This window comes from Callithrix jacchus, chromosome X (assembly GCF_049354715.1).
Source record: "Callithrix jacchus isolate 240 chromosome X, calJac240_pri, whole genome shotgun sequence".
Classification (NCBI taxonomy): domain Eukaryota; kingdom Metazoa; phylum Chordata; class Mammalia; order Primates; family Cebidae; genus Callithrix; species Callithrix jacchus.
In genome coordinates this window covers 116370854-116391831 of record NC_133524.1, presented here as the reverse complement: position 1 = coordinate 116391831, position 20978 = coordinate 116370854, and the positions used below count along the sequence as shown (strand labels likewise).

The window sequence follows — 20978 nt, the reverse complement described above, 5'->3', positions numbered from 1 at the left end:
CCTCACTGATTTTTGTGTTTTTAGTAGAGACAGGGTTTCACCATGTTGGCCAGGCTGGTCTCGAACTTCTGACCTCAAGTGATCCGCCCACCTTCGCCTCCCAAAGTGCTGGGATTATGAGCATGAGCCACTGCACCTGGCCTACATGTGCTTTTTAGAAGAAAGGAGTGGGATGCAAGAAGCAATGATGACCAAAGTAATTGATGAAATATATTCATAATACCTAAATAAGCATTGACTAAAAGTAAAAATTACTGATTTTGTTGGGGAAGATTACAATAAGAGTAGCACTAAAATACTAGATAAGCTAAGATAGAAGATAAAAGTTTGGAGTTAAATGTATTAAGATCTTTGTTTTGTTCAAAAGGGGAATAAAGATACTAACTTTGGACTGTATGCATATTAAAATTTAAGGGTACCCAGAAATCCCACCCCTAAGTATTTACCAAGAGGAATTAAAACTAATTTTCACACGAAAGCCTATATGTAAATGTAAAACCTGAAACAACCCCCAGCTGGTGAATGGGTAAATAATGGTACATCTGTGTAATGGAATACTACTACTTAGTAATATGCAGGAATGAACTATTGATACATTCAATAACATGAATACATCTTCAATTCATTATTCTAAGTGGAAGAAGCCAAAGTCAACAGGCTACATACAACATAATTCCTACATTACCTTATGCAGAAGGAAAAACTAAGAGTGTAAAACATATGAGTAATTAGTATGGGTTGGGGTGAAAGGAGGGATATATAGAGGGGTACTAAGAGGGAATTTGAAGCATGAGGAAACTCTTCTGTATCTTAATTGGGGTAGTGTTTACACAGCTCTGCATTTGTCAAAACTCAGAACTGTACACCAAAAATGAATTATACTGTATATAAATTTAAGAATATATTTTAAGGGTGACTCTAAAAGAAGTAGAATGTGTAACATCCAAACCAATAGAAGGGGGAAACATGATCAGTGAAACAGGGGAAGAAGGAAAGAAACATAGAAAAAGCAAAATTAATACAAAGCACAAAAATAATGTAGTAGAGATACTTTCAATATAACTAATCAAAAGGCCCCATACAAATCAGAAAGACAATCCACAGACTGGGAGAAGACATTCATAGTGCATGTAACCAACACAGGATTAATATTCAGAACATATAAGTAGGTTTCATAAGTCAATAAGAAAAACAGGTAAATTCAAAAATGAGCAAAGAATATGAGTAAGGAATTCACAGAAAAGGAAATCCAAATGATCAATATATTTATAAGATCAATCTCACTATGATCAGAGGAATGCTGAATAAAACTGTAAGGTATTATACTTCACATGCATCAGATTACCAAAAATGGAAAAGCCTTACAGCATGAAATGATGGTGGTGATGAGCAATGTAATCTAATTCATGGTAGGAATAGAAATTGGCACAACTACTTTGAAAAGCAATAGTAATATTTAGTAAGATCAAAGCTGCCCACATCTTATGACTAATTCTAATCTTAGATAGGATATATATCCCACACCTTGTTTGAAGAGAAATCTACGAGAATGTTTATTTCTGTATTGTCTGTAATGGGGGGAAAAAAAAAGGAACAAGCTATGTGTGTTCAACAGCATGGATGAATTGTTTACATTTATAAAATACAGTGTTATATAACAGTTGACTGAATTAGTACTATATGTATCAACACAGATAAATGTCTAAAACAATGGGGTGCAAAACAGGAAAATACATCCACTGTGATACCATTTATTTAAATTTTTAGAAGTGTATTAAAACTAAATTACTTTAAAAAAATTTTTAAATGTTCATAATATTTGAGGACACATATTTACCTATTATCAACAAAGTGAAGAGACAACCCACAGAATGGGAAAAAATATTTGCAAACTGCCCATGTGACCAAAGATTGATAACCAGAATATATAAGAAGCTCAAACAACTCTATAAGAATAAATATAATCTATCAAAATAACGGGCAAAAGATTTGAATAGACGTTTCACACAAGAAGACATACAATGGCAAAGAGGCATATGAGAAGGTGCTTAACATACAATGATCATCTGAAAAATGCAAATGAAAACTACAACGGTATATCATCTCACCCCAATTAAAATAGCTTATATCCAAAAGACAGGCAATAACAAATGCTGACAAGAATGTAGACAAAAGGGAACCCTTGTACGCTCTTGGGAGTGTCAATTAGTACAGTCACTATGGAGAACAGTTTGGAGGTTTCTCAAATAGCTACAAATTAAGCTACTGTATGATCCAGCAATTCCACTGCTGGGTATATACCCAAAAGAAAGAAATCAGTATATTAAAGAGATATCTGCACTCCTGTTTCTTGCAGCAATGTTTACAATAGCTAAGATTTGGAAATAAGCTAAGTGTCCATCAACAGATGACTGGATAAAGAAAATGTGATACATATACACAATGGAATACTATTTAGCCATGAAAAAGAATGAGATCCTGTCATTTGCAATCACATGGATGGAACTGGAGGTCATTATGTTAAGTGAACTAACCCAGGCCCTTAAAGACTAACATCACATGTTCTCAGTTATTTGTGGGGTCTAAAAATAAAAACAATTGAACTCATGGACATGAAGAGTAGAAGGATGATTACCAGAGGCTGGGAAGGGTAGCAAGGTCCTGGTGGGGAAGTGGGGATGGTTAATGGGTCCAAAAAAATTAGAATGAATAAAACCTACTATTCGATAGCACAACAGAATGACTATAGTCACTAATAATTGTATATTTTAAAATAACTCAGAGTGTAACTGGATTGTTTGTAACTCAATGGATAAATGCTTGAGGGGATGGATACCCCATTATCCATGGTGTGCTTATTTCTCATTGCATGCCAATATCAACATATCTCATGTACCCATAAATATATACACCTACTATGTACCCACAAACATTTAAAAAAGAATAAAAGGAATACTGTAAACAACTTTATGCTCATGAATTCAACAACATAGAAGAAATGAACCAATTATTCAAACTATAAGGTTGATCACGAATGATCAAAACTGAACCAATATAAAACAGATAATTGGAATTTTCCTATAATCATTAAATAAATTGGATAGATAACTATAAAGCGCTGAAAAAAATAAATTTCCAGGCCCATGTTGTTTTACTGATAATTCTACCAAACATTTGAAAAAGATTTTACACAATATCTTCCAGAAAGTAAGAAAAGGAAACACTTCCAAACTCATTTTATAAGGCCATTATTAACCTGATACAAAATTCTAAGACAGGAAGGAAGGAAGGAAGGAAGGAAGGAAGGAAGGAAGGAAGGAAGGAAGGAAGGAAGGGACACGGAAGGGAGGGAGGGAAAGGGGAAGAAGGGAGGGTGAAAGGGAAGGTGGGGAAAAAGGAAGGAGAAGGGAAGGGAAGGAGGGAAGAGAAGGGAAGGAGGAGGGAGGGAAGGAAGAAAGGGAGGAAGGGAGGGAGGGGGAAGGGAGGAGGGAGAAAAAGGGAGGAGAAGGGAAAGGGAAGGAGGGAAGAGAAGAGAAGGGGGAGGGAAGGAAGGAAGGCAGGAAGGAAGGGAGGGAGGGAGGAAGGGAGAAAGGGAGGGAGGGAGGGAGGAAGGGAGAAAGGGAGGGAGGGGGAAGGAAAGGAGGGAGGAGAAGGGAAAGGGAAGGAGAGAGGAGAAGGGAAAGGGAAGGAGAGAGGAGAAGGGAAGGGGGAGGGAGAGAAGGAAGCTACAGATCAATATTTGTTATGAACATAGGCAAAAAACTACTCAACAAAATATTAGCAAATGAAATATAATATTTTATAAAAACCACTATACACCATGATCAAGTAGGATTTATTCCAGATATTTGTACTTGTCAGGGTTCTCTAGAGAAACAGAACCAGTAGGAGATGAAAAAGAGGGAGAGAGAGACACATACAAGGAACTGAGAAATTGGCTCATTGAATTATGGAGGCTGATAAGTCATCTGTCATCTGTAAGCTGGGAACCCAGGAAAACCGTTAGTGTAATTTAATCTGAGTTGAACGTTTCAGAACCAGGGAGCCAGTGGCGTAAATCCCAGCCCAAAGGTTGGAGAAGATGAGATGAGATGTCTCAATTCAAGCAAGCAAACAGGAAGCAAAAAGGGCCATTTTTTTTCTTTTTCCACCTTTTGTTCTGTTCAAGCCCTCAATGGATTGGACCATGCTCACCTACAGGAGGGCAGGCAATCTACTTATTGAGTTCACTGGTTGAAATGACAACCTCACCTGGAAACATCCTCACAGATCCAGACATAATGTTTAATCTGAGCACCCATGGCCAGTCAAATTGACACATAAAATTAGCCATCACAGTACAGGCAGACCTGGGAGAGGATGCAGGTTCAGTTCCAGACCATCACAGTGAAGCAAATATTGCAATAAAGTGAGTCACAAAAGGAAAAGGCAGTGTTACAGCTCTTTTAGAATTTGTCAGCAGGTTTTCTGGAAAGCCTTCACAAAAAAAGGCAAAAGAATACATATAAAATGCTTATGTTTTCCAATGCAAGACAAAAAGGAAGAACAAAGCAAAAAACAAGAAAGAAAGAAAAGAAAAAATGCTTATGTTTACACCATATTGCAGTCTATTAAGTGTGCCATAGCATTATGTCTAAAAAACAATGTGCATACTTTAAAAATACTTTATTGCTGAAACATGCCATCACAGAGACACGAAGTAAGCACATGCTGTTGGAAAAATGGTACTGATAGACTTGCTCATTGCAGGATTGCTACAAACCTTCAATTTGTAAGAAACATAATATCTGCAAAACACAGTAAAACAAGGTATGCCTGTATTCAAGGGTGGTTCAACACTCAAAAAACAATGTAATTCACCATATCAATAGGCTCAAGAAACAAAATCATATTCATTGACACAGAGAAAACATTTGACAAAATCCAACACCCATTGATATTTTTAAAAAATTTAAAAAAAAAACCTTTCAGCAAGGTAGCACAATAGGGGAACTACCTTAACTTGATAAAAGGCATCTACAGAAACCCTACAACACCACAGTTAATGGTGAAAGAATAACTGGCTTCCACTTGTTTAGAAACCAGGCATGGATGCTCACCCTACCACTCATTCAACATAGTACTGGAAACACAACACAGTAAGACAAGAAAAAGAAATAAAAGGAATGCCGATTCGAAAGAAGAATAAATCTGTCCTTATCTAAAGATGGCATGCTTTTTTATGCAGAAAAGCCCAATACAGTTACCAAAGAAATAAACAACAAAAAAATCCTCTAAAACTAATAGGTGAGTTTGAAAGGTTGCAGGATACAAGATTAACATGCAAAAGCCAAACGCATTAACAGAGAACATGTGGAAACCAAAACAAAAAACGCAGTATCAGTTATAATTGTTCCAGAAAAGTAAGTTCTTAGATATAAACTTAACAAAACACATGCAGGATCCATATGGTGAAAATTACAAAACACTAATGAAAGAGATCAAAGAAGACTTAATAAATGGAGTGCTATAGCATATTTGTGGATTAGAATACACAACATAGTAAAGACAGCAATTCTTCCCAAAGTGATCTGTAGGTGTAATGCAACCCCTATCAAAGTCCCAGCAATGTATTTTGTAGAAATACACAGGTTTATTATTGAAAAAGAAGAATAAAGTGGGAGGAATTACTGTATTTGACATTAAGCTCTACTATGTAGTTATAGTAATAAGGACAATATGATCTTCATAGAAATATAGACATACAGATCAATGGAACAGAAGAGAGAACTCATCTGTTTTCTTCTTTTTTTTATGGCAAAGTACACGTAACGTATAATTTGCTCTTCAAACTGATTTTTGACAAAGATACCAAAGCAAATCAATGGAGGAACAATAGCCCTTCAAACAAATGGTGTTGGCACAATTGGACAAAAGAAAATGAACTTCAATTTAAATCTCACACCATATACAAAAATAACTCAAAGTGGGCCACAGACTTAGATGTCAAATGTAAAACTATAACACTTTTAGAAAAAATATGGGAGAAAATTCATGGGGTTTAGAGCAAAGGCATGATTCAAAAAAGGAAAAAGTCAGTGTTATAGTTCTTTTAGAATTTGTCTAGCGAGTTTTCTGGTTTTCCACAAAACCTCCACAAAAAAAGAAAAAAGCAATAAATTAGTATTAAATGAGCATTTTAATGATTCTATCTTATTACCTTCATTGGCTTATTAAATATAACTCTTTGTCTTGTTATTTTAGTAGTTCCTTTAGGTTTTATAGTAATACGTCTTTAACCTGTTACAGTCCACCTTCTTTTTGTTTGTTTGTTTTGGAAGCAGGGTCTCACTCTGTCACCCAGGCTAGAGTGCAGTGGCACTATCACAGCTCACAGCAGCCTCAACCTCCCAGGATTCAGCTATCCTCCCACTGCAGCTTGCTGAGTGACAGGGATCACTTAAATCACCACCATGCCCACCTAATTTTTGTGTCTTTTGTAGAGATGGGGTTTTGCCATGTTGGCCAACCTGGTCTCAAATTCCTGGGCTCAAGCGATCCACTCGCCTCAGCCTCCCAAAGTGCTGGGATTATAGGCATGGGCCACTGAGCCATCCCAGACCTTTTATATGGCACTAATCTATTCATGAGGGCAAAGCCCCGATGACTTAATCACTTCCCCCAAAGTCTCACCTCTTAATACCACCACAGTGGAGATTAAATTTCACCATGAATTTCTAATGAAGCACATTCAAACCATACCACTATTTTTGCCATGCATTTTTTCTACGTTATAAACTGCACAATACAATGTTATTATTTTTGTTTTAAGCCAAATATCTAATAAAGAGATTTAAATTATAAGAAAAAAATTTGTGCATGTTACCCATGTAGTTACCATATCCATTGCTCTTCATTGCTTTGTGTAGTTCTAGATTTTTCTCTGTTATCATGAAGGACATCCTCTAACATTTCTTGTAATGGGGTATCTGCTGTTCCTTCTCTTATCCCAACAGACCAAGCCGATCCCTCCCTATCTCAGGCACATACTTCACAGCCACTAAGAAGGACTAATACCTGGAAAAGCTCCAACCACAAGCTTTAACCAAACAATGAAGACATAAAGACATGGTGGTCTGGAAAGACCCTGAACTTAGGGACACAAGATGTGAGTTCACTTCTATCTCTACTCACCACTTAGTGAAACTGCGGACATTTCTGGGTTTCACTGTTTTCATCTAAGAAGTGGGGGGAATAATTTTCTTAACTTCATTCACATGATTGCTGTGAGAATGAAATTAGATAATAGAGGAAAACTGGAGCATATTGGATCCTTCCAATTCCAACATACACGCTTCCTAGTTTTGCAACCTTGGGAAAGTTACTTAATTTTCAGGGCCCAAGTTTCCCAATCTGTAGAATGAGATCTTATCTGTCTCACAGGAATGTGTGAATAAAATGAAAAAAAAATGTTTAGAAGTGCCTGACCTCAGCCGGGTGCAGTGGCTCACAACTGTAATCTCAACACTTTGAGAAGCTGAGGACAGTGGATCACCTGAGGCCGACCAGCCTGGCCAACATGGTGAAACCCTGTATCTACTAAAAATACAAAAATTAGCTGGACATGATGATGCTCACCTGTAATCCCAGCTACTAAGAAGGCTTAGGCAAGAGAATGGCTTGAACCCAGAAGGCGAAGGTTGCAGTGAGCCAAGATCAAGCCACTGCCCTGCAGCCTGGATGACGGAGTGAGACTTCTTCTCAAAAAAAAAAAAAAAAAAAAAAGTGCCTTACCTGTAATAGCCATTCAGGAGATGATAATACATTGCAAAATCTAGATAATACTTCTAAAATCCTATAGAAATGGGGCAAGGGGATACACAATAGGAGGAATTCTCTTTTTGTTTTCTGTTTTATTTTTTAGGATGCACCTTCCTTCATAAACATTGATTATTTTAGCTCTTTAAATGCAAGATGTCACACTAACAGTTTTCAGAGAAACTCTGAGCTGTCCTGTGTCATAAAGGATTAAAAAAATACTTTTGGAAAGTGGACAGAGACCTCTAACTCCACCTCGACCCGCCAAAAATAAGTGCTCTACAGGGGACTTGGGCCAAGATGGCTGCATACGAACAGCTCCGGAGTGCAGCTACCAGCTAGAGAGACTCAGAAGACGAGTGATCTCTGCATTTCCAACTGAGGTACCAAGTTCATTTCAGTCGGGGACTTTACCCTCTCAGCACTCTGGTTCAGATACTGTGCTTCTCCCAAGCCCTTTGCAACCCACAGTTCAGGAGAACACTGCTGGGCTGAGAAGCACTGCAAGTTGCCAGCACAGATCTGAGTGACAGCTCTGGCCAGCCCAGCACCATAAGTTGTTGGCACAGAACTGGGCAGAGGTTTTGGCTAGCACCGAGAGCACCTGCAGGACGGATCTACTCACCCCCCAGAAAGACAGAAAGCAGGGAGACAGATGATATGGCTTGGCAAGTCCCACCCTTACAAAGACCAGCAAACTGAAGCCCTCTCGCTTGAGACTTTCACAGCCAGCACATCAGTTTGAGCTTGACCTGGGACGATCGAGCTGGGTGGGGGAAGGAGGGCATCTGCCATTGCAAAGGCAGGTCTAATCTCACCTGTGTAAACAAAAGCCAAAGGAGGTCTACACAGCAGTAGGGCTGAGTCCGAGGCAGCCCAGCAGTTCCTCCGCAGGCAGACAAGGGACAGATGGCCTCCTCAAGCAGCTTTCTGACCCTGTATAACAAACAAACAAACAAACAAAATGCCTCATACACCAAAGGGGCCTATTAGAAGGAAAACTAAAAAACAAAAAGAAATAGCTTCAACATCAACAGAAAGGACGTCCACTTGGAGATCTCAATCCAAAATCACCTTCTTTAAAGATCAAAGGTACATAAACCGACAGAGATGGGAAGAAACCAGTTCAAAAAGGATGAAATCATCCAAGACCAGAAAGTCTCTCTTCCTCCAAGGGATCACAACTCCTCACCAACAAGGGAACAAAACAGGATGGAGAATGAGTTTGACAAACTGACAGAAGAAGCTTCAGAAGGTAGGTAATAACAAACTTCTCTGAGCTAAAGGAACATGTTCTAACTCAATGCAAAGAAATTAAAAACCTTGAAAAAAAGTTAGATGAAATGCTAACTAGAATAACCAGCTTAGAGAAGAACATAAACGACTTGATGGAGCTGAAAAACACAGCACAAGAACTTCATGAAGCATACACAAGTTTCAATGGCCTAATAGATCAAGCAGAAGAAAGAATATGAGAGATTGAAGATCAACCCAATGAAATAAAATGAGAAAGCAAGAAAAGACAAAACAGAGTGGAAAGAAATGAACAAAACCTCCAAGAAATGTGGGATTATGTGAAAAGACCTAATCTACACTTGATCAGTGTACCTGAGGGAGACAGGTAGAATGAATCCAAACTGGAAAACACTCTTCAGGATATGATCCAGGAGAACTTCTCCAACCTAGCAAGGCAGGCCAACATTCAAATACAGGAAATACAGAGAACACCACAAAGATACTCCTCAAGAAGAGCAACCCCAAAGCACATAATTGTCATATTCACTAGGGTTGAAATGAAGGAAAAATTGCTAGGGGCAGCCAGAGAGAAAGGTCAGTCACCCACAAAGGGAAGCCCATCAGACTCATATCGGATCTCTTGGCAGAAACCCTACAAACCAGAAGAGAGTGGGGGCCAATACTCAATATTCTTAAAGAAAAGAACTTTCAACCCAGAATTTCATATCCAGCCGAACTAAGCTTCATAGGTGAAGGAGAAATAAAATCCTTTACAGACAAGCAATTACTGAGAGATTTCGTCACCACCAGACCTGCCTTACAAGAGCTCCTGAAGGAGGCACTAAGCACGGAAAGGAACAACCAGTACCAGCCACTGCAAAACCATACCAAACGGTAAAGTCTAACAATGCGATGAAGACACTGTGTCAACTAATGGGCAAAACAACCAGCTAGTAACAAAATGGCCTAAATGCCCCAATCAAAAGACACAGAATGGCAAACTGGATAAAAAGTCAACTATATTCAGGAGGCCCATCTCACTAGCAGAGGCATACATAGACTCAAAATAAAGGAATGGAAGATTTACCAAGCAAATGGAGAGAAAAAAAAGCAGGGTTTGCAATCCTAGCCTCTGATAAAATGTACTTTAAACCAACAAAGATCAAAAGAGACAAACAAGGGCATTGCATAATGATAAAAGGATCAATGCAACAAGAAGGGCTAACGATCCTAAATATATACACACCCAATACAGGAGCACCCAGATACATAAAGCAAGTTCTTAATGACCTACAAAGAAACCTAGACTCCCGCACAATAATAGTGGGAGACGTTAACACTCCACTGTCAATATTAGACAGATCAATGAAACAGAAAGTCAGCAAGAATATCCAGGACTTGAATGCAGATCTGGACCAAGCGGACCTAATAGACATCTACAGAACTCTCCACCCCAAATCCACAGAATATGCATTCTTCTCAGCACCACATCGCACTTATTCTAAAATTGACCACATCATAGGAAGTAAATCACTCCTCAGCAAATGCAAAAGAATGGAAATCATGACAAACAGTCTCTCAGAACACAGTGCAATAAAATTAGAACTCAGGATTAAGAAACTCACTCAAAACCACACAACTACATGGAAACTGAACAACTGGTTCCTAAATGACGACTGAAATAAAGATGGTCTTTGAAACCAATGAGAACCAAGACACAATGTAACAGAAACTCTGGGACACATTTAAAGCAGAGTCTAGAGGGAAATTTATAACAATAAATGCCCACATGATAAGCGAGAAAAGATCTAAAATTGACATCCTGTCATCAAAATTGAAAGAGCTAGAGGAGCAAGATCAAAAAAACTCAAAAGCTAGCAGAAAACAAGAAATACCTAAGAGCAGAGCAGAACTGAAGGAGATAGAGACACAAAATACCCTTCAAAAAATCAATAAATACAGGAGCTGGTTTTTTGAAAAGATCAACAAACTAGACAGACCACTAGCCAGACTAATAAAAAAGGAAAGAGAGAAGAATCAAATAGATGCAGTAAGAAACAATAAAGGGGATATCACCACCAATTCCACAGAAATACAAACTACCATCAGAGATTACTACAAACAACTCTATGCACATAAACCAGTAAATCTAGAAGAAATGGATAAATTCCTGGACATTTGCACCACCCAAGACTAAACCAGGAAGAAGCTGAAACCCTGAATAGACCAATAAGGGCTGAGGTTAAGGCAGCAATTAATAGCCTACCAACCAAAAAAAGTCCAGGTCCAGATGGGTTCACAGTCGAATTCTACCAGATGTACAAAGAGGAGCTGGTACCACTCCTTCTGAAAATAAAGGATATTCAATTAGGAAAAGAGGAGGTCAAATTGTCTCTATTTGCAGATGACATGATTGTATATTTAGAAGACCCCATTGTCTCAGCCCAAAATCTCCTGAAACTGGTAAGTAACTTCAGCAAAGTCTCAGGATACAAAATCAATGTGCAGAAATCACAAGCATTCCTATACACCAATAACAGAGTTAAAGAGAGCCAAATCAAGAGCGAACTCCCATTCACAATTGCTACAAAGAAAATAAAATACCTACGAATACAACTAGCAAAGGATGTGAAGGACCCCTTCAAAGAGAACTACAAACCACTGCTCAAGGAAATAAGAGAGGACACAAACAGATGGAAAAACATTCCATGCTCATGGTTAGGAAGAATCAATATCGTGAAAATGGCCATACTGCCCAAAGTAATTTATAGATTCAATGCTATAAATTACTTTAGGCAGATGCTACCATTTACCTTCTTCACAGAACTGGACAAAACCACTTTAAACTTCATATGAAACCAAAAGAGAGCCTGCAAACCCAAAACAATCCTAAGCAAAAAGAACAAAGCTGGAGGCTTCGTGCTACCTGACTTCAAACTATACTACAAGGCTATACTAATCAAAACAGCATGATACTGGTACCAAAACAGAGATATAAACCAATGGAACAGAGAAGAGGCCTCAGAAACAACGCCACACACCTACAACCATCCTATATTTGATAAACTTGACAAAAACAAGCAATGGAGAAAGGATTTCCCATTTAATAAATGGTGTTGGGAAAATTGGCTAGCCATATGCAGAAAGCAGAAACTGGACCCCTTCCTGACACCTTACACTAGAATTAACTCCAGATGGATTAAAGACTTAAGCATAAGACCTAACACCATAAAAACCCTAGAAGAAAACCTAGGCAAAACCATTCAGGACATAGGCATATGCAAGGACTTCATGACTAAAACACCAAAAGCATTGTCAACAAAAGCCAAAATGGACAAATGGGATCTAATTAAACCTAAGAGTTTCTGTACAGCAAAATAAGCAATCATTAGAGTGAACTGGTAACCAACAGAATGGGAAAAAATTTTCGCAATCTACCCATGTGACAAAGGGCTAATATCCAGAATCTGCAAAGAACTAAAACAAACTTACAAGAAAAACAAACAAACAAACCCATTCAAAAGTAGGCAAAGGATATGAACAAATGCTTTTCAAAAGAAGATGTATATGAGGCCAACAAACATGAAAAAAATGCTCATCATCACTGGTCATTAGAGAAATGCAAATCAAAACCACATTGAGATACCATCTCATGCCAGTTAGAATGGCGATCATTAAAAAATCTGGAGACGACAGATGCTGGAGAGGATGTGGAGAAATAGGAATACTTTTACGCTGTTGGTGGAAGTGTAAATTAGTTCCACCATTATGAAAGACAGTGTGGCAATTCCTCAAGGATCTAGAAATAGAAATTCCATTTGACCCAGCAATCCCATTACTGGGTATGTACCCAAAGGACTGACTATAAATCATTCTATTATAAATCGTCTGTTGCAGCACTGTTTACAATGGCAAAGACCTGGAACCAACCCAAATGCCCATCGATGATAGACTGGACAGGAAAAACGTGGCACATATACACCATAGAATACTATGCAGCCATAAAAAATGATGAGTTCTTGTCCTTTGTAGGGACATGGATGAATCTGGAAACCATCATTCTCGGCAAACTGACAGAAGAACAAAAAACCAAACACCGCATGTTCTCACTCATAGGCAAGTGTTGAACAATGAAAACACATGGGCACAGGGAGGGGAAGATCACACACTGGGGTCTGTTGGGGGGGAGGGGCTAGGGGACAGCGGGGGGCGGGTAGGTTGGGGAGGGATAACACTGAGAGAAATGCCTGATGTAGGTGACAGGGGCGATGGAGACAGCAAACCACCGTGGCATGTGTGTACCTATGCAACAGTCTTGCAAGATCTACATATGTACCCCAGAACGTAAAATACAGTAAAAAATAAATAAATAAATAAGTGCTCTGGGAATTAGCCTAGGACATGCATTTCCCCAGTCAAAATATACAGTTCTTATAGATGATTTTTGACCTTCATAGATGCAGGTTTCTTCACATGCTGCATGATTTACTGTTCATCCATCAGAATGTTTACTTCTCTTAACTATTCACATATATTTTGTACGATCCTTATAATTTACATATTTATTTATTTCTAATTTCATTTCTTTTTCACTTTTTTGAGAGACAGGGCCTCACTTTGTCACCCAGACTGGAGTGTAGTGGCGTGATCTTGGCTCACTGCAGCCTCTGCCTTCTGGGTTCAAGGCATTCTCTTGTCTCAGCCTCCTGAGTAGCTGGGATTACAGGTAATCACCACCATGTCTGGCTAATTTTTGTATTTTTAGTAAAGACAGGGTTTCACCATGTTGGCCAGGCTGGTCTTGAACTTCTGGCCTCTGCCTCTGCCTCTCAAAGTGCTGGGATTACACGACTCACTGCAGTCTCAACCTCCTCGACTCAAGTGATCCTCCCACCTCAGCCTCTCAAGTAGCTGGGACAACAGGCATATGCCACCATGCCCAGCTAATTTTTAAAGAATTTTTCCTAGAGATGGGATCTCATTATGTTGCTCAGGCTGGTCTCTAACTCCTGGGTTTAAGTGATCTTCCTGCCTTGGCTTCCCAACCTGCTGGGATTACAGGCCTGAGCCTTTGCACCCAGATCTAATTTCATTTCTATCGTAATCCTATGTCACTTTTTACTGGGACTTTCAACACTCTTTATATGTATCAGATATATAATATGTTAATAACGTTCATTAAATGACTCAAACATAAGCAAAATCACAGCAAACATGCCTGATGAACCACCAAAATGACAGCCAATAACTATCTGTTGGTGGCAGAGTTGATGACATTTGCTTTCCACATGTGGTTCTCTAAGAAATATTTCAAGCAGAGGAGACTCTGTGTATAGAGAACTTACTATGTGGCAGGCACTGTGCCAGGATCAGGAAATGCAGTGGGGAGCAAATCTAGTCTCTACTCTCCCCAAATTCCCAGTCTAACAGAGGACACAGATCAGGAAGTGGACAATTGCCATGCAGTACGGTGAGATGATGGCGAGCCAAACACCCACAAAGAAAGGTCACCTAATCCAGGCTTGGAGAACAGAGAACACTTACTGCTGAGTCTTCTAAGTGATGTCTAAGCTGAGCCAGAGGACGAGTAACACTGAGTCAGGCAAAGATGGGTCTTTGCAGGGAAGTGGGTCCTAGGCAGGGATCATGGTCTGTTCAGAGAGCTGAGTGATGAGGAAGGCTGGAGAAGTAAGTGGAAAGAGGCCACACAGGGCTTTAGAATCCATGGGAAAGAAGCAGGCAGTGGTTGGGTCCTCTGGAGGAAGACCTTGAAGTCTCAACTGTCTCTTCCACTTAGCACTGTGAACTTGGACAAGTTACTTAAGCCTTTAAGCCTCAGTTCCCTCATGTGTAAAATGAGGACAAGGCGGGCACAATGGTTCACACCTATAATCCCAGCACTTTGGGAGGCTAAGATGGGAAGATCACTTGAGGCCAGGAGTTCCAGACCAGTCTGGGCAACATAGCAAGATCCCACCTCTAAATTTTTTTTTTAAATTAGCCAGGCATAGCGGCACATGCTTGTAGTTCTAGATACTCAGGAGGCTGAGGCAGGAGGATTGCTTGAGCTCAGGAGTTCTAGGTTGCATTGAACCGTGATCACGCCACTATACTCCAACCTGAGCAACAAAAACCCTGTTGAAAAAAAAAAACAGAAAAATGAGGACAGTATTCTAATAATAACTACTTCATAAGCTTAAGTGTTAAAAGTGGACACAAGGTAGCAAATACATAGTATGTGCTCAATAAATATCAATATTTATTTTTTAGAGATGGGGTCCTTAGCAATTATTCTAAATTATTTTCTCTAAATATAAACTTGACATTTTGGCTGTTGGAGACTTGGTAGTCTCATAGATTTGTACAGGTTATATGTATGTATGTATGTATGTGTGTATATATTGTATGATTATAATATAAAATTAATTACATATGTATTTAATTATAATTAACATATATCTTTATACATTAAAATTAAATTATAAGTAACATGTTTATAATATGCAAAATTATATATATAATTGCATATTGGCTTATCATTCCTATGCGTTAAAAACTTTTTTTTGCGTTTACATTTTTTTATTTATAATCTTTAGTTTTTTGTTTGTTTGTTTGTTTTTGTGACAGGGTCTTTGCTGTGTTGCCCAGGCTGGAGTGCAGTGGCATGATCTTGGCTTACTACAATCTCTGCCTTCTGGGTTCAAGCGATTCTCCTGCCCTAACCTCCTGAGTAGCTAGAATTACAGGTGGGCACAACCACCCCGGCTAATTTTTGTATTTTTGGTAGAGACGGTGTTTTGCCATGTTGCCCAGGCTGATCTCGAACTTCTAGTCTCAAGTGATCCGTCCGCCTCGGCCTCCCAAAGTGCTGAAATTACAGACTTGAGTCATCACGCCCAGCCTATAATCTTAGTTTTGTTGATTACGAAACAATTTTGTGTATTGATATAGTGCTATTCGGTCTCCCTTTCTTTTCTAACTTCATGGCTTTATATCTTTTTTTTTTTTTTTTTGAGACGGAGTCTTACTCTGTCACCAGGCTGGAGAGCAGTGGTGCAATCCGGCTTTATATCTTAAACCTTATTATGCTTCCCCCAGGAGCAGTGTTTTATCTCTTCCTCCAACTCCTTGAAACTTGCTGTTTCTGTGCCTTCCTGCTTAGGGACTCTAAATTGGTACCGCTTAGGAAAGAGCGCCCTCTGGCATTCATCTAGTGTCAGTTCAAAAGACCATTTTCCATTACTGTGGTCTGTGGTCTCTGCCTATTGCATACGAGCGAGCGGAAACCTCCAGTGCCAAAGGGTGTAGAGGTTGTTAAAACCGTAGGTTTCACAATTTAACAAAACCAGATGGGCGTGGTGGCTCACGCCTTTAATCCCAGCACTTTGGGAGGTCGAGGCGGGCGGATCACCTGAGCTCAGGAGTTCGAGACCAGCCTGGCCAACATGGTGAAACCTCATCTTTACTAAAAATACAGAAACTAGCCAGGTGTGGTGGTGCACAACTGTAATGCCAGCTACTCAGGAGGCGGAGGTTGCAGTGAGCTGAGATTTTGCCATTGCACTCTAGCCTGGGCAACAGAGCAAGATTGTCTCAAAGAAAAAAAAAAAGAAAGAAAGAAAGAAATGGAAAGAAAATGCTAGTCTATGCCACTGTAGAATTTGGCAAATCTTCCTGATCACTGGATCCCTTTGCTAAAGACAAGGCAAGGCAACCAATCTGCTGTTAGGACATCAAGTCAATGGTAAGGAAAATCCAACAATAATCATGAATATAGCCTCTTAATAATAACAACAGCAATGATAATAGTTCATGTTTACTGCGAGTGCAACATGCCAAGGCACTGTACCAAGTGCCTTACACACATTATTTCATGTCATCCTTGAACAAACCACTGAGAGAACTTCTATTATTACCATCACCATGTTAAAGATGAGGAAACTTGAGCCTGAGATGGGTGGATCACCTGAGGTCAGGAGTTGGAAACCAGCCTGGCAAAACCCCATCTCTACAAAAAATACAAAAATTACGGCCAGATGTGGTGGCTCACGCCTGTAATCCTAGCACTTTTGGGAGGCTGAGGTGGGCGGATCACTTGAGATCAGGAGTTCAAAATCAGCCTAGCCAACATAGTGAAACCCCATTTCTACGAAAAATACAAAAAAAATTAGCTGGGTGTAATTTTTACAGGTGGCACATGCCTGTAATCCCAGCTACTTGGGAAGCTGAGTCAGAAAAATTGCTTCAACCCAGGAGGTAGAGGTTGCAGTGAGCCAAGATTGCACCACTGCACTCCAGCCTGGGCAACAGAGAGAGATTCTGTCTCTTCTGTCTCCAAAAAAAAAAAAAAAAAGATGAGGAAACTCAGTATGAGAGTGATTGAATAACTTACTTAAAGTCACAAAACTACTAAGTTTTAGAACTGGGATTGAAATCCAGGCTGTCTGCTGCAAAAGCTGATATGCTGAGTATGCTATAGTTAAGGTGACCACATAACTTCTTGTCCAAGATACACTTTTGAGTGAAGAGAGCTCTGAAACCAACTACGTAACTTTTCTGAAATATTTCTTTGGTACCAAACATTGATTTTATTATATTAGTGGCAAAAACCATTGTCAAAAGTAAGATGCTTTATTTAAAAAACAAAGATAACATCCGTCTGTGTATATTAAAGCAAAATATTTATATTGATTATCTGACAGTTTTTAAATAGCAGGAGTAATTATTATTGGTACATATTCACATAGTCTGATTAGTTTCTTAGTCCTGTCTTATAATGCATCACTGGTATTTTTGTGAAGAAGGTACTATTTCAATATGATTTTGTTATTTTTATTTTTATTTTATTTCATTTTTTTGAGACAGAGTCTTGCTCTGTCAACCCAGGCTAGAGTGCAGTGGTGTGATCTCCCAGCAGCCTCTGCCTCCTCTGTTCGAACGATTCTCCTGCCTCAGCCTTCCAAGTAGCTGGGATTACAGGTACCAGCCACCATGCCTGGCTAATTTTTGTATTTTTAATAGAGACAAGATTTCACCATGTTTGCTAGGCTGGTCTCAAATTCCTGACCTCAAGTGATCCGCCCGCCTCCACCTCCCAAAGTGTTGGGATTACAGATATGAGCCACTGCGCCTGGTTGATTTTGTTATTTTTAAACTTTAAAATAAAATGTTCAGCAATCAGATTCAAACTTGCATTTAAGGGTGGGTGAGGTGGCTCATACCTATAATCCCAACACTTTGGGAAGCCCAGGAGTCTGATGACTTGAGCCCAGGAGTTCGAGACCAGCCTGAGAAACATAGTGAGAATTTGTCTTAAAAAAAAGAAAAGAAAAAAAAGAAAAGAAAAATTTGCATTTTGTGGTTAAGAAATTTGAAATTGTTCATACCCTTCGATTGCCTTGTACCTGTAAACCATCTTATTTTTAATTTAGAAAATACTATGTCTGCAGGTGCTGAGGTACCATGCACCTCAACTTCAATAAATGGTATACATCTTAACTATGGCACACTTAGTCACAATTACTATTTTTTTTTTTAGATGGAGTCTTGTTCTGTGACCCAGGCTGAAGTGGAGCGGTGTAATCATGGTTCACTGCAACCTTCAACTCCTGTGCTCAAGCAATGTTAACACCTTAGCCTCCTGAGTAGCTAGAACCACAGGTGTGTGCCACCATGCCTGGCTACTTTTGTTTTATAACATGTTGTTGTTGTAAAGATAGGGTTTTTAAAGTTGCTCCAACAGGTCTCAAATTCCTGGCCCCAGTCTATCCTCATACTTTGGTCTCCCAAAGTGCTGGGATTACAGGTGTGAGCTACCTTCCCCAGGCTCACAATTACATTAAAAATAATAATAAAATGGGGGTTGGGTGCAGTGGCTCACGCCTGTAATCCCAGCACTTTGGGAGGCTGAGGCCAGTGGGTCACCTGAGGTTGGGAGTTCGACCAACATGGAGGAACCCTGTCTCTACTAAAAATATAAAATTAGCTGGGCGTGGTGGCACATGCCTGTAATCCCAGTTACTTGGGGGGCTGAGGCAGGGGAATCGTTTGAACCTGGAAGGTGAAGGTTGCAGTGAGCCATGATTGCACCATTGCACTCCAGCCTGAGCGAAACTCTGTCTCAAACAAATAAAAATAAAAATAAAATAAAATGGGTAATTATTTTATCACAAATATATATATGTATTTTTTTTTAATAATAAGACAGGGTTTCATCATGTTGGTCAGGCTGGTCTTGAACTCCCGACCTCAGGTGATCCACCTGCCTTGGCCCCCAAAATGCTTGGATTACAGGCATGAGCCACCGCGCCCGGCCAACTATTGCAAATATTATTAAAGAAACTCTCTATTCAAAATGTCATTCGTCAACGAATACTGTCACAAGATAAAATTCATTTAAATCACGCCTGTAATCCCAGCACTTTGAGAGGCCAAGGCGGGTGGATTTCCTGAGGTCAGGAATTTAAGACTAGTCTGATCAACATAGTGAAACCTCATCTCTTAAAAAAAAATCATTTAAAAAGTTGTATCTACGTTTCTTTTGAAAATTTTGCCAAATGTGGATGCTGAGAATCATAGGCCTTCTCAATTACATTCCATTCAGGTACAGAATATTAATCTAATAAAAATTTTATCAAATTAAATGTCTCCAACTAAAAAAATTAGAGCCCTATCAACATGACAAGTGTTTTCTCTCAAGCAAGTATATTCCGAAGCACAATTATAGAATTTCACAATTAAATCCTGTTTGTTCACCATTACAGCTCTAGTTTGTTTCAATCCTTTTTTTAGAAATACATTTTGATGCCTTTCTGTTTTTCAGGCTTTGTTTTCAATAACTGCAATCTGCTAAAAGCTTCAAAAGCCAACATTTTTTAGACACTCTATTTGTTGACTATTTTGATTAAATATTACCTACTGATGTTCAACAAAATAACCCAATCTTTGTGGAAAAAAAAAAGGTCAGTGCGCAATTTAGGACACTTAGGTGCACTATCAAAGGAGCCCTTCAAAAGCTCTCTTTAATTTTTTTTTTGAGTCAGTATCTTGCTCTGTTGCCCAGGCTGGAGTGCAGTGGCACCATCTCGGCTCACTGCAACCTCTACACAGCTTCGAGTAGCTGAGACCACAGGCACAGGCCACCATGCCTGACTAATTTTTGTATTTTTTGTAGAGATGGGGTTTCACCATGTTGGCCAGGCTGGTCTTGAACTCCTGACCTCAAGTGATCTGCCCAGCTTGGCCTCGCAAAGCGCTGGGATTACAGGCGTAAACCATTGCACCCAGCCGAGACTTAACATTTAAATGTATTACAATTAGGCCCTAGACACAAAAGATCTTTTCAGGACATGCAAGCATGCAAGTGCACAGCCTCTGTAAACCAGACAGAACCAGTCCATGGTGGGTGATCTGATCAGGAGAAAGTTGCTAAAATCAGCCTCTTGTCCAATTAAAGCTATAGTCGTGGCTGGGGGAAGAGAGGTTCAGTTAGCGTCTGTGAGCTAGAGGAGTTGTGGTTGTTTTAATATTTTAATATTATCTCAAGACCAGTGCTTGTTTAGCTGCTACAGAAGAAAAAACCTTGAGACAGAGCATAGCTTATTCTCTTTTTTTACTTCTATTTTCTAATCAACACCTTGCAACATAGCTTATTCTTTAAATGTATGGTGTGTGATTTAACCCTTGCCTGGCATGGCCTTAGGTCCTGTTTATAATTTTGTATCTTATTGCCACAAAGGGTCTATTCTGTCAGTCTTATGATCTATATTTTAACATTAGTGTTGGTCAGTTGTGTCTAAACCATAAAAAGGAGAGGGTATAACAAGACGTGTCTGACCTATCATCCCTTCATGGCCAGGAACTCAGTTTTAAGATTTTTCTGGGGTTCTTTTGGCCAAGAAGGGGTCTGTTCATTCAACAGGAGGCTTAAGATTTCTTTCTTTCTT

At 39.3% G+C, this 20978-nt stretch overlaps 1 non-coding gene and 1 pseudogene across 1 annotated transcript; both read left to right on the top strand.

The window, feature by feature from the left end:
* Positions 1 to 4429: 4429 nt before the first annotated feature.
* On the top strand, positions 4430 to 4480 carry LOC118150796 (U7 small nuclear RNA; annotated as a pseudogene).
* Positions 4481 to 6075: 1595 nt separating this feature from the next.
* Positions 6076 to 6135, top strand: LOC118150798 (U7 small nuclear RNA). The gene has a single exon (XR_004738934.1). It is a non-coding gene; the product is annotated as a U7 small nuclear RNA (small nuclear RNA).
* Positions 6136 to 20978: the final 14843 nt, after the last annotated feature.